Below are 15,061 nucleotides of genomic sequence, written 5' to 3' on the forward strand. Positions count from 1 at the left end.
CCAAACTGCTGTTCAGAAAAATAGCAACACCTGATGCTACGTTCCTTGAAGTAACAGGTCAGACATATTAGCCAGGTCAGGTACAAAACTGCATCCACTAGGACCTACCCACTCAGGAATCATTTTCTGTTTGTTTCAGTGTTTATCACTTTTAAATAAGATGTGTTAATTGACCTAGAAAAAGCAGTTAACTCCAAGTAACTCCATAGTTTGGCTCAATACAAGTAAATGCTAAGAATATCCTAAAAAAGCAGGTGGGGGAAACTTAAGTGAAGTAGAACATATTCATCTAGGATTTCAGGCTGAAGCCTGAAATATATAACCTACTGCTACGATCTGCCGCTCACATGCCCTCTTCAGTCAGGTGTCCACCATAGTGCTGACAGCCCCGATCTGAATCACTTTTTTGGTGATAAAAATTATTCTGGGGAGGGCTGACTATTTTCCATATGAGAAGTTCTTTTGGGAAAACACTTGAAACCTGGCCTCAGGGACTGAAGGCAAAGATACTTCCAATCTGACAACAAAAGAATATGTTGCTGTCTTACTCAGAGCCTCTGGGGAATTTTCTGCCTCAGGGAGCTGGGGCTGTGGCATACCCAGCACTATCCAGTCCCTCCCTGACATAAGTAAATGAGGTCTCTCAGTGATGTGCAAGTAAAGAACAACTCCCGAAATACAATTTTCAAATTCAAGCAGATTTAATTGAGGGTGATAAAGCACACACACAAAAAAGGTGACTTAGATTTAAAGCACACAAAAAGGCTAATGTACCCTTAGCAAAAGTAACAGAGGGAATTCTCTCCATGTGCTTTTGGTCAAGTTTCTTTCCATGGTGTGTGCCCACACTGCTACACTCCAGACACAAATGGCAAAACAAGTCAGCTAGCTGTCCGTTGCACTGAAATACCAGGTTTTTATTATATCATAAACAAAATCGTGGTCAAGGAGGAATTCATAAAAATGCTTTAGCCCTTACGTGAAAGACAACAGGCAGAGTCAAATAAAGGTCCGGAGAATCAAGAAGCCGGATAAACACCACTTAATATTCAATAAATATAGTAAATTTACTGCAGCCTTCTCGCAGAGAAAGATAATCTATTCTGCTCTTTTAATAGACTAGTCACAGGTTTCCAGTACTCATACTCTATAATGTCACTTATTAATGTCCAGAGGTCCAGAAAACTAATAGATTATATCAATACTGGTCATCTGTTTCTCTCCTGAAAGCTCATTTTTAGGAATTAACAAGCAAACCTATAAAGAGATATATACAATTGTTAGTTGCTATTTGTCCTTAAGAAGAGTTCTGAAATAATAAAAATTATTTTGAAATCAAAAGAAAACAGCAAGAGAGACCTCCTACAAGATGGTGGAGGAGTACGACGTGGAGATCACATTCCTCCCCACAAATACATCAAAAATACATCTACATGTGGAACAACTCCTACAGAACACCTACTGAATGCTGACAGAAGACTTCAGACTTCCCAAAAGGCAGGAAACTCCCCACATACCTGGGTAGGGCAAAAGAAAAAAGAAAAAAACAGAGACAAAACAATAGGGACGGACCCGCACCTCTGGGAGGGAGCTGTGAAGGAGGAAAAGTTTCCACATGCTAGGAAGCCGCTTCACTGGCAGAGACGGGGGGTGGTGGTGGGAAAGCTTCGGAGCCACGGAGGAGAGCGCAGCAATAGGGGTGCAGAGGGCAAAGAGGAGAGATTCCCACACAGAGGAATTATTTTTTGTTCGTTTCTGCTTTTTTTTAAAAGTATAGTTTACAGCACTTGCTATCATTGGTGGATTTGCTTTTTGGTTTGGTTGCTCTCTTTCTTTTTTTTGTACTTTTAAATTTTTAACAATTTTTAATTTTAATAACGTTATTTTATTTTTTCCTTTCTTTCTGTCCTTTTTTCTCCCTTACCTTCTGAGCCGTGTGGTTGACAGGGACTTGGTGCTCCGGCTGGTTGTCAGGCCTGGGCCTCTGAGGTGGGAGAGCCGAGTTCAGGACATTGGTCCACCAGAGACCTCCCAGCTCCACGTAATATCAAACGGTGAAAGCTCTCCCAGAGATCTCCATCCCAACGCTAAGACCCAGCTCCACTCAGTGACCAGCAAGCTACAGTGCTGGATACCCTATGCCAAACAACTAGCAAGACAGAACACAAGTCCACCCATTAGCAGAGAGGCTGCCTAAAGTCATATTAAGGTCAGAGACGCCCCAAAACACACCACTGGACGTGGTCCTGCCCACCAGAAAGACAAGATCCAGCCTCATCCACCAGAACACAGGCACCAGTACCCTCCACCAGGAAGACTACACAACCCACTGAACAAACCTTAGCCACTGGGGACTGACACCAAAAACAACCGGAACTACGAACCTACAGCCTGCAAAAAGGAGACCCCAGACACAATAATATAAGCAAAATGAGAAGACAGAAAAACACACAGCAGATGAAGGAGCAAGGTAAAAACCCACCAGACCAAACAAACGAAGAGGAAATAGGCAGTCTACCTGAAAAAGAATTCAGACTAATGATAGTAAAGATGATCCAAAATCTTGGAAAAAGAATAAAGAAAATATAAGAAACGTTTAACAAGGATCTAGGAGAACTAAAGTGCAAACAAACAATGATGAACAACACAATAAATGAAATTTAAAATTCTCTAGAGGAATCAATAGCAGAATAACTGAGGCAGAAGAACAGATAAGTCACGTGGAAGATAAAACAGTGGAAATAACTACTGCAGAGCAGAATAAAGAAAGAAGAATTAAAAGAATTGAGGACAGTCCCAGAGACCTCTGGGACAACATTAAACGTACCAACATTCGAAGTATAGGGGTCCCAGAAGAAGAAGAGAAAAAGGAAGGGACTGAGAAGATATTTGAAGAGATTATAGTTGAAAACTTCCCTAATATGGGAAAGGAAATAGTCATTCAAATCCAGGAAGCACAGAGAATCCCATGCAGGATAAATCCAAGGAGAAACATGCCAAGACACATATTAATCAAACTATCAAAAATTAAATACACAGAAAAAAAAGTAAAAGCAGCAAGGGAAAAGTAACAAATAACATACAAAGGAATCCCCATAAGTTTAACAGCTGATCATTCAGCAGAAACTCTGCAAGCCAGAGGGAGTGGCAGGACATATTTAATGTGACGAAAGGGAAAAACCTATAACCAAGATTTCTCTACCCAGCAAGGATCTCATTCAGATTTGACGGAAAAATTAAAACCTTTACAGACAAGCAGAAGCTAAGAGAATTCAGCACCACCAAACCAGCTTTACAACAAATGCTAAAGGAACTTCCCTAGGCAGGAAACACAAGAGAAGGAAAAGACCTACAATAACAAACCAAAAACAATTAAGAAAATGGTAATAGGAACATACATATCGATAACTATCTTAAATGTAAATGGATTAAATGCTCCCACCAAAAGACATAGACTGGCTGAACGGATACAAAAACAAAACCCGTATATATGCTGTCTACAAGAGACCGACTTCAGACCTAGGGACACACACAGACTGAAAGTGAGGGGATGGAAAAAGATATTCCATGCAAATGGAAATCAAAAGAAAGCTGGAGTAGCAATTCTTATATCAGATAAAACAATTTAAAATAAAGACTATTACAAGAGACAAAGGACACTACATAATGATCAAGGGATCAATCCAAGAAGAAGATATAACAATTGTAAATATTTATACACCCAACATAGGAGCACCTCAATACATAAGGCAAATGCTAACAGACATAAAAGGGGACATCGACAGTAACACAATCATAGTAGGGGACTTTAACACCCCACTTTCACCAATGGACAGATCATCCAAAATGAAAATAAATAAGAAAACACAAGTTTTAAATGATACATTAAACAAGGTGGACTTAATTGATATTTATGGGACATTCCATCCAAAAACAACAGAATACACTTTCTTCTCAAGTGCTCATGGAACATTCTCCAGGATAGATCATATCTTGGGTCACAAATGAAGTCTTGGTAAATTTAAGAAAATTGAAATCGTATCAAGTATCTTTTCCAAACACAACGCTATGAGACTAGATAACAATTACAGGAAAAAATCTGTAAAAAATACAAACACATGGAGGCTAAACAATACACTACTAAATGACCAAGAGATCACTGAAGAAATCAAAGAGGAAATCAAAAAATACCTAGAAACAAATGACAACGAAAACATAACGATCCAAAACCTATGGGATGCAGCAAAAGCAGTTCTAAGAGGGTAGTTTATAGCAATACAGTCCTACCTTAAGAACACACATAAGAAACATCTCAAATAAACAACCTAACCTTACACCTAAAGCAATAAGAGAAGGAAGAACAAAAAAAACCCAAAGTTAGCAGAAGGAAAGAAATCATAAAGCTCAGATCAGAAATAAATGAAAAAGAAATGAAGGAAACAATAGCAAAGATCAATAAAACTAAAAGCTGGTTCTTGGAGAAGATAAACAAAATTGATAAACCATTAGCCAGACTCATCATGAAAAAAAGGGAGAAGACTCAAATCAGTAGAATTAGAAAAGAAAAAGAAGTAACAACTGACACTGCAGAAATACAAAGGATCATGAGAGATTACTGCAAGCAACTATATGCCAATGAAATGGACAACCTAATCAATGAATATGGTAAGGTAGCAGGATACAAAATTAATGCACATAAATCTCTTGCATTCCTATACACTAATCATGAAAATTCTGAAAGAGAAATTAAGGAAACACTCCCACTTACCACTGCAACAAAAAGAATATGATATCTAGAAATAAGCCTCCCTAAGGAGACAAAAGACCCATATGCAAAAAACTATAAGGCACTGATGAAAGAAATTAAAGATGATACAAACAGATGGAGAGATATACCATGTTCTTGGATTGGAAGAATCAGCATCGTGAAAATGACTATACTACCCAAAGTAATCTACAGATTCAATGCCAACCCTATCAAACTACCAATGGCATTTTTTATGGAACTAGAACAAAAAATTTCACAATTTGTATGGAAACATAAAAGACCCTGAATAGCCAAGGCAATCTTGAGAAAGAAAAATGGAGCTGGAGGAATCAGGCTCCCTGACTTCAGACTATACTACAAAGTTACAGTAATCAAGACAGTAGGGTACTGGCACAAAAACAGAAATATGCATCAATGGAACAGGATAGAAAGCCCAGAGATAAACCCACGCACATATGGTCACCTTATCTTTGATAAAGGAGGCAAGAATATACATTGGAGAAAAGAGAGCCTCTTCCATAAGTGTTGCTGGGCAAACTGGACAGCTACATGTAAAAGAATGAAATTAGAACACTCCCTAACACCGTACACAAAAATAAGCTCAAAATGGATTAAAGACCTAAATGTAAGGCCAGACACTATAAAACTCTTGGAGGAAAATATAGGCAGAACACTCTATGACATAAATCACAGCAAGGTCCTTTTTGACCCACCTCCTAGAGAAATGGAAATGAAACAAAAATAAACAAATGGGACCTAGTGACACTTAAAAGCTTTTCACAGCAAAGGAAACCATAAACAAGATGAGAAGACAACCCTCAGAATGGGAGAAAATATCTGCAAATGAAGCCACTGACGAAGGATTAATCTCCAAAATTTATAAGCAGCTCATGCAGCTCAATATCAAAAAAAGAAACAACCCAATCCAAAACTGGGCAGACGGCCTAAGAAGACATTTCTCCAAGGAACATATACAGATTGCCAACAAACACATGAAAGGATGCTCAACATCACTAATCATTAGAGAAATGCAAATCAAAACTACAATGAGGTATTACCTCACACCAGTCAGAATGGCCATCATCAAAAAATCTACAAACAATAAATGCTGGAGAGGGTGTGGAGAAAAGGGATCCTTCTTTCACTGTTGGTGGGAATGTAAATTCATACAGCCACTATGAAGAACAGTATGGAGGTTCCTTAAAAAACTAAAAATAGAACTACCATACGACCCAGCAATCCCACTACTGGGCATATACCCTAAGAAAACCATAATTCAAAAAGAGTCATGTACCACAGTGTTCATCATTGCAACTCTATTTACAAAAGCCAGAACATGGAAGCAACCTAAGTGTCCATTGACAGATGAATGGATAAAGAAGATGTGGCACATAGACAAGGGAATATTACTCAGCCATAAAAAGAAACGAAACTGAGTTATTTGTAGTGAGGTGGATGGACCTAGAGTCTGTCATACAGAGTCAAGTAAGTCAGAAAGAGAAAAACAAATACCGTATGCTAACACATATATATGGAATGTAAGAAAAAAAATGTTTCTGAAAAACCTAGGGGCAGACAGGAATAAAGATACAGATGTAAAGAATGGACTTGAGGACACGGGGAGGGGCAAGGGTAAGCTGGGACGAAGTGATAGAGTGACATGGACATATATACACTACCAAATGTAAAACTGATAGCTAGTGAGAAGCAGCACAGGGAGATCAGCTCGGTGCTTTGTGACCACTTAGAGGGGTGGGATAGGGAGGGTGGGAGGGAGACGCAAGAGGGAGGAGATATGGGGATATAGGTATACATATAGCTGATTCACTTTGTTATAAAGCAGAAACTAACACACCATTGTAAAGGAATTATACTCCAATAAAGAAGTTAAAAAAAAAAAACCAGCAATTCCACTTCCCCCTCAAAAAACCCCCCACAAAAACTGGCCTTTATTATGAGAGGAAAAAACCCCATAAAGTATGACATTAAAGGCTCTCAATGAGCTGATTCCTCTTAAACAATCATCCCTAGTTGGTATTACATCATAAAACTAGTTTTCTGATATTCACCTGAAATTTCCTTTCCATACCCATTTTCCCTAGGGTTGTTAATGCTCTTCCCTCTCACTAGAATAATTCACATTCTTCTTTCTTTTAATCTAAAATTTACTCTGTTTCAAGGCCAAATTCAAGAACTGCTTGACATCTTTCCCAACTAAAAATCAACATTCTTTTTTTGTGGCCTTTTACAACAGCTACTGCTTCAGTGTTTCCAATTCAGTAATCCTTTCACTGCAGAAATTATGTTCCTAAAACGTAATATGTTTGGCAAAACCTAGCTGGTAAGATCAAAGTCTCAGTAAACAGGGGATTAAGAAAAAAATTAATTCTTTTAAATCCGTTTTCCTTAAAAAGGAAGTTCTAGAAGATATGTATTCTAAAACAATATAGATTTACTGGAGCTATCTCCTTCTATGGGCTTCCAAATAGGAAATCCTGCTGCTGAAGCTGACTCTCCAAGTTCAACATCAGGTGGCTCTAATCTCTTGAGGAAGCCCTTACTGACCTAGAACTCTGTATTTTGTACATGAAGTTTCTGTTATTTTTTATTTCTTTCTCTCTGTGTCTTTCTTTCTTTCTTTCATCCTTTTCTGTAAATCTTAGCAAAATGCTTGTGCTATTAACTGACCAAACTACTAGGTTACACAGCAGTTTTCTGGACTGGTCTTCTTCATATTGTGAAAGTAGAGAACACGCAGGCTTCAGAGATTCAGTGAGATGTCCTACTGAGGAGGATGTACAAAATCTATCATGCTCAGGTCTTTGGGGACACAATTATAAAAATGAGTTATCTCAAAACACTGGTTTCGAAGAATTAATGTATTGCACTTCATTGACCATTCCATTAAAAAACATGAGTCTCACTGTAATAATGAAAAGAAAAACGTTCATTTTTGTTCTGAGACCATCCAGATGTTTGCAAATATTGTTTTCAGTAAATTTTAAAAAATCAGAACTTGGATATAATTTTTTAATTGAATTATAGTTCATTTACAATATTGTGTTAGTTTCAGGTATACAGCAAAGTGATTCAGTTACATACATATATATATATTTCAGATTTTTTTCAGATTCTTTTCCATTATAGGTTATTACAAGATATTGAATATAGTTCCCTGTGCTATCCAGTAAATCCTTGTTTATTTAATATATATAGTAGTAGTGTATAGTAGTGTATATGTTAATCCCTTATTCCTAATTTATCCCACCCCCATTTTCCCCTTTGGTAACCATAAGTTTGTTTTCTATGTCTGTGAGTCTGTTTCTGTTTTGTAAATAAGTTCATTTGTCTTATCTTTTAGATTCCACATATAAGTGATATCATATGGTATTTGTCTTTCTCTGTCTGACTTACTTCACTTAGTATGATAATCTCTAGGTCCATCCATGTTGCTGCAAATATTATTTCATTCTTTTTTATGGCTGAGTAGTATTCCATTGTGTGTGTGTGTGTGTGTGTGTGTGTGTGTGTTTGCAAATATTTTCTCCCATTCTGTGGGTTGTCTTTTTGTTTTGTTTTTGGTTTCCATTGTTGTGCAAAAGCTTATAAGTTTGATTAGGTCCCATTTGTTTATTTTTACTTTTATTTCTTTTGCCTTGGGAGACTGAGCTAAGAAAATATTGCTATGATTTAAGTCAGAGACTGTTTTGCCTGTTTTACCCTTTAGGAATTTTGTGATGTCATGTCTTATATTTACATGTTCATGCATTTTGAGTTTATTTTTGTGTATGGTGTGAGGGAGTGTTCTAACTTCATTGATTACATGCCGCTGTCCAGCTTTCCCAACACCACTTGCTGAAGAGACTGTCTTTTCTCCATTGTATATTGTTTCCTCCTTTGTCTAAGATTAATTGACTGTAAGTGCGTGGGTTTTTTTTCTGGGCTATTTTGTTCCATTGATCTATATGTCTGTTTCTGTGCCAGTATCATGCTGTTTTGATTACTGTAGCTTTGTAGTATTGTCTGAAGTCTGGGAGGGTTATGCCTTCAGCTTTGTTCTCTTTCCTCAGATTGCTTTGGCAATTTTGGGTCTTTTGTGGTTCCACATAAATTTTAGGATTATTTGTTTTAGGTCTGTGAAAAATGTCATGGGTAATTTGACAGGGATCACATTAAATCTATAGATTCCTTTGGGTAGTATGGCCATTTTAACGAGGAGGTATTTCTTAATTTATTTTCTTCTTCTGAGGATGCTCAGTAGTCAGAATCAGTATTATATTTTAAACTCCAATTGCCTCTCATACTATTTCCCCCCATTTGATTCATTCATTATTTCATTCAGGAATTCATTAAATCTCTGCCTTCTTTGTACTGGTCCCTCAGTCAGGCACGAGTTACAAACACAAATACCTGATTCTCTCTCAAGGAGCTGTCTGGGGGAGAGACAGTATCTGGGAAAGTAATCAATCACCTTCTTTACTGAACTAAAACCAACTACTAACATTTAACCCTCCAGGTGTAAGACAACTGGACCAAGTAGCCTCCCTTTGTCCCATTCAGCTTCACCTTTCAATTGAGCTTCACTTGAATTGCCACCTCCACCTTCATGCTGCCTTCTCAGGGTATGTTATTCTCTTTCAACTAAAAATAATAATAGAAAGACCTTTCTTGGGCTCCCATTAGCACAATGGAGACAGGCTGGGATTTTAAAAGACTTTTTTAAATACTCGAGGTAGAAAAAATAGGAAATTAATAAAACAAAATAACACATAGTTTAAGAACAAAATAATGCCATTTGCAGCAACATGGATGGACCTACAGATTGCCATAATGAGTGAATAAGTCAGACACAGAAAGACAAATATATAATATTGCTTATATGTGGAATCTAAAAAAAGGGTACAAATGAACTTATTTACAAAACAGAAGTAGAGTCACAAATGTAGAAGACAAACTTATGGTTACCAGGGTATAAGTGGGGGGAGGGCTAAGTTGGGAGATTGGGATTGACATATACACACTACTACATATAAAGTATATAATAAGAACTATATTGCACAGGGAATAATAAGAACTGTATAGCACAGGGAACTCTACTCAATACTCTGTAATGGCCTATATGGGAAAAGAATCTAAAAAAATTGGATATATGTGTATGTATAACTGATTCACTTTTCTGTACACCTGAAACTAACACAACATTGTAAATCAACTATACTCCAATAAAATTTTTTTTCAATGGGAAAAATAAACACAAACAACTTAAAAAATAATCTCAGATTTCTGATCTTACCATTGCTAGCTGACTCCTAGAGTGCAGACTCTGTGCTAGTGTTTAGCCTGAGACTGTCATCCTCTTAAGGACCTATAGAAACTGCCCACTTCTGCTACAGTTTTCTGTATACAAAATAGAACTAAAACATAAAACTCGAATTTCTCAGCTTTAAGAAAAACATGTTGCTAACTAAAATAAAAAAGGCAAACAATATTCTCTAAAATAAAAAAGGCAAACAATATATACTCTTAATATATTAAGAGTTTTATAGACTGCTTTTAATTTTAATCAAATGAGTCCCAAATTTTAAACCTCTAAAGCAAAGATTCCAATAGCTAGAGGGTTATTCTAATTCCTCTCCCTATCTTACCTCCACAACTCTAGGATTTAAGAAAAGTCACATTAAACAGCAATTTTCTATAGCAAGTACAGTCATTGAAAGTAATTTTCAGGCAATTATAGTATGGGCTGATATAAGATTTATGGGATGAAGTACTATGCCAAAACATTTCCTCTAATAAGTGCAACCCACCAGGTTAAAAATTTTCAAATTTTATTAATTTTGTTAACAGCAGTACAAATCAGTGTAACTTCCCACATGAGATGTGCACAGATGTTGTAAGAGGTGACTGTGGCATAATTACAAAGCATAATGAATGTAGAGCTCCAGTTCTGGGCACAGCTGACTGACAGACAATGCGTCTCTGTTGTGTGTAACACAATGCAGGCTGCTTATCCTCTCCACAAACCTCAGATTTCCTCATTCTAGATGATCTCTAGTGTCTCTCTCAGCCCTGAATTCCATAATTACTCTGCCAGGTATCGTAGGTTTGCCTCCTCCAAATTCAGCTAGCTCTCTGCCCTGGTGGTGACCTGCATAGGGTACATCAACAGGCTTCCTTGCCCTCTGGCATCTGGATGGGTTTGGTCAGGGAAAAGCCCCAGCAGGAGATCAGATAGATGGTAATAATAAAGGAGAATGAGGGCAGGGTAATTTTACTCTCCTCTCACCCCTTCAGTCACTTGAGGCTGCCTCTGTCTCTTGCCTGAAGGTTTCTGCCCCTCTCAAAGCAGCTTGCTCTATGGACTTTCTCTTTTCTTTTTCCTCTTTGTGTCCAATCAGGCCTAGAGATAGAAACAGCTCTGTGGCTACTAATGCCAAGTTCCTGCCCTATCCCTTTACAGTTAAGACATCCTGCCTACAACTTTATAATTAATGTCTCTACATATAAACCCCCTCAAATATTCCCAATTTGAATGTGTCATCTTTTCCTTTCTGGAATCTGACTCATACAATCACTTTTTATAGAATTGGATCAAGAATGTAAGTCAGAATCTGATGAAAAGTAACTATAAATGTGAATATTGCTTATTAAAGAGATTTAAGGTCACTTGAAAGAAACTTATCAAAAGCACTTCTTTCATAAAATTATTTTAAAACACTTTTTGGTTAGATCATAGTAGTCCAACAATTACCTGATTTTACAGTAAACCATCTAGATTAGATGAAAGCAGAGAGGCATGACTGGAAAGTCATTTTGTTTAACACTGCCTTTGACAGCTTGGTTTTCCTTCCTTTCCTTGTTGCTGAAAAAATTTAAGTATGAATAGGTACCCTGGGCATGAAAGTATTTAGTTAATAAAGTTGTTTTAGAAAAAAAAAAAAAAAAAGGGGAGGGCTTAGCCCTATCTAATCTCTCCCCTGCAAAAAACCCTGTAGTTTTTCATGCATGTCTAGTTTGTTAGATGTGCACACTGCCACAAAAATATTAATACTTTTGTTTTCTCATTGCAGTAGACAAAGAGTAAAACTGTCATGTAAAATAATTTGTTTTAGAGGACATTAAACTAAATGAAATAAGTCAAAGGCAAATACTGTATGATCTCACTTATACTGAAGTATTTTTAAAAAATACAAAAAAATAAATTATTTGTTTTAAGATAAGGAATTGTCCTAGAAATTGAGTTTATCCTAGTATTATAAAATATTTGTTATGTGATCATATATGTATATGTATAGCTGATTCACTTTGTTATAAAGCAGAAACTAACACACGATTATAAATCAATTATACTCCAATAAAGATGTTAAAAAATTAATTTTTTTAATAAATAAGTAAATAAAACATCAAACCCTGTTATTACAGTACCCATCAGAAAAATTCTGAAAGAAAAAAATGGAATGAAATTCTTAGGAAAAGTCTTATCTTAAAATGGGTACACATCTCCAGCCCTAAGAGAACTTGGTGCTGCTAAAAACTTAGCAGGACTAGAAGGATGCTCCAGACCTACCGACCAGGTAAGTCTTGTTGAATTAAAATGGTCCCATCCCAACTACATTTCAACACAAACTAAAGAGATCTGAACCTTTGCCTAGTACTGGTTTTCAGAAATAAGTACTTCATTACTCACATAAACCTATTTCAATCTGTTGAAGCCATTTGATCTCTGAAACATACTAATAAACAATATTCACCTGAATGGATAATTTGAGGTTTCTTATCAGTGAATTAATAATATTCCTAAAACAAACCATGGTAACTTTCAAACTTGCCTAGTGCTATAATAAATGACTTAGTGAAGTTAGGAATAGACCCAAATCTCCTTGATTGTTCAATAAATTCTCAATTTGTTCATTTGTACACAGACAAAAAGTTTCCAAATAATTTCATACTCTCCATATGACCTAATTAATAAATTCAGATAATTGCTTACTCACATAGATACTTCCTCACATCAAACACTTTTATTTATTTTGTTTTAAAAAGCAACACTCTTAGAAGATTCCATGTAATCCACCTTAGATAAACTGGCCATTAAAACCTTTCTTGGTAACCAGTCATCATGGGCTCTGCTTGCAAAGTACTTAAAAACATGGTCTATAAATAGGGTTCTTGAAGTCTAATCCTAAAGGATAGAACAAAGCATAACGTAATACTGGAAGGAATTACAACAAATCTAACTCCAGGAGAAAAAAAGACTTTTAACTTTTTCTTTAATCACATGCCATGATTAAGTGCACTTAAAAAAAAAAAAAAAAGCATTGTATTTTCCTACAAAGACAGCCCAGTTTCATGGCTTAAAAACAGAAAAGGAAAAAAAAAAGAGATAAGAAACCCAGTGAGCCCAATGCTATGTGGATATAAGGTACCAAAGCTGTGAGACCATTTTACCAATGCTCCCCTAGTTAAAGAATATCTGCCTCTCTGGTTGATACTGGCCGGCACTTATTTTTGTTGCAGACATGGAAGTAATAAAACTTGAATTTAATCTTGCTACTCTTTTTCAGGCCTTGTTTACAGCAAAGTGGCTCCAGACGATTTAGCTAGTAGTACATTATACACCTGGGTCATTTCCACACCTGAGCTGATTTAAAGTTCAAAATAAACTTAATCACTCAACCATTTTGACAGCCAAAACAAAACACTCAGTCCTACGTTTCAGTACTTTGAAATACAAATGTATAATTGAAATTGGACACGACTAAACTTTCAGTATGAAAGATCTCTCTCTACTTCTCCTCATGAACATAACATCCCTCTCTATCACCATAACATATGTAACACCATGACAGCTTCAAGGAACCCTGAAGTTTTCTGGTGGCAGCCAGGAGCCCTAGTGCAAACTATCAGCCAGGATTTATACTAGGGCTATTCCTAGATCATACCAATTAATATTCTGAAGCAATGTTCATATAAAAAGACTCAAATTATGTTATGCTTGACTCTCCATTTCTCTAGGAGCTTGAGAATAGCAACCTGTGAAATGGACTGTCTGTCAAAGTTAAAGTCAAGGTTTAACTGTGTATATTAGCATTGCATTGTTATTCATTTTGTAGTTCTTGCCTTGTATCAAACTATCATTTGATTTATAAATAGTCTCTAGAAGTTTTCTGATATTTTTGAAAAAGATGAGCTGAGAAATAATTTCAGTATTCTTTATTTTCTTGATCTTTTCCAATTTCTACTTAAATTCTATTTTTAACTTTTTATTTTGAAATAATTATAGGCTCACAGGAAGTTGCAAAAATATTACATAGAATCCTGTGAACCCTTCATCCAGCTTCCCCAATGGTGACATCTTATATAATTACAGTACAATACCAAAGCTGAGAAATTATTTTTAGTACAATACTGTTAACCACAGACCTTGCTCAGTTTTCACCACATGCCTTTATTTGTGAGCATATGTACAGTTTTATGCAATTTGATCCCATGTATAGGTTCACATAACCACCTCATCACCACAATGGAACTCCCTTGACAGTAGCACCCCTTCACGGCCATTCCTGTTGCCTGCCAACCATTAATCTGTCTCCACCTCCCTAGTTTTATCATTTTGAGAATGTTAAATAAATGCAATCATATAGTACAGGTAACTTTTCAAGACGGGCTTTTTTTCATTAATCATAATGTCTTTGAGATCCATCCAAGTTGTTACAAGTATGACTAAGCCATTCCTTTTTATTGCTGAGTAGGATTCTATAGCAAGGACACACCAGAATTTGTTTAATCACGTACCCATTGAAGGACATTAGGGTTATTTCCAGTCTGAGGTTATGATGAATAAAGTTGCTATGAACATTCAGGTGCAGGTTTCTGAACGAATATAAGTTTTCATTTCTCTGGGATAAATGCTCAGCAGTGCAACTGTCTTGTGGTAATTGTATCTGTAGTTTTGTAAGAAAGTACCAAACTATTTTCCAAAGTGGTTGCACCATTTTACATTCTTACCAGCAAGGTATGAGTGATTCAGTTTCTCCACATCCTTGTCAACATTTGCTCTTGTTACTTTTTTAATTTTAGCCATTCTGATAGGTGTGTAATTATATCTCACTGTAGTTTTAATTTACATTTCTCTGATGGTTAAGAAGCAGAAATTTTTTCATGTGCATAGTGCCAACTATATATCCTCTTTGATAAAATGTCTGTTCATGTCTTTTGCTCATTTTCTAATTGGATTCCTTGTTTGTTTGTTTTTTACAGCTGAGTTTTGAGAGTTCTTTGTACATTCCAGAT

The 15,061-nt window shown here is 36.3% G+C and overlaps 1 protein-coding gene across 11 annotated transcripts in view; it reads right to left on the reverse strand.

Moving 5' to 3' along the window:
- GSTCD (glutathione S-transferase C-terminal domain containing) overlaps nucleotides 1-15,061 on the reverse strand; it is a 172,885-nt gene that overhangs the window by 125,907 nt on the left and 31,917 nt on the right. The window lies entirely within an intron of this gene.

This window comes from Tursiops truncatus, chromosome 5 (genome assembly GCF_011762595.2).
Source record: "Tursiops truncatus isolate mTurTru1 chromosome 5, mTurTru1.mat.Y, whole genome shotgun sequence".
NCBI classification, from domain to species: domain Eukaryota; kingdom Metazoa; phylum Chordata; class Mammalia; order Artiodactyla; family Delphinidae; genus Tursiops; species Tursiops truncatus.